Here is a 286-nt window from a genome sequence, read left to right on the forward strand (position 1 = left end):
TTTATGTCATTTTCATCCTCCCTAGACTTATTCTTGTCCAACTAGGGTTTTTAACCAATCTTGTGCATCCAATAGGCGTGTTTGTGTCATTGGATGAACATTTAGGTCATTTTCGTCCTCCCCAGGCTCATTCTTGTCCAATTAGGGTTTTTAATCAATCTTATGGATCCAATACGTTCATTTGTAACATTGGATGAACATTTAGGTCATTTTCGTCCTCCCTAGGCTTATTCTTGTCCAATTAGGGTTTTTAACCAATCTTGTGCATCCAATAAGTTCATTTGTG

The sequence above is a fragment of the Cicer arietinum genome, unplaced genomic scaffold (assembly GCF_000331145.2).
Source record: "Cicer arietinum cultivar CDC Frontier isolate Library 1 unplaced genomic scaffold, Cicar.CDCFrontier_v2.0 Ca_scaffold_5784_v2.0, whole genome shotgun sequence".
In the NCBI taxonomy this organism is placed as follows: Eukaryota; Viridiplantae; Streptophyta; class Magnoliopsida; order Fabales; family Fabaceae; genus Cicer; species Cicer arietinum.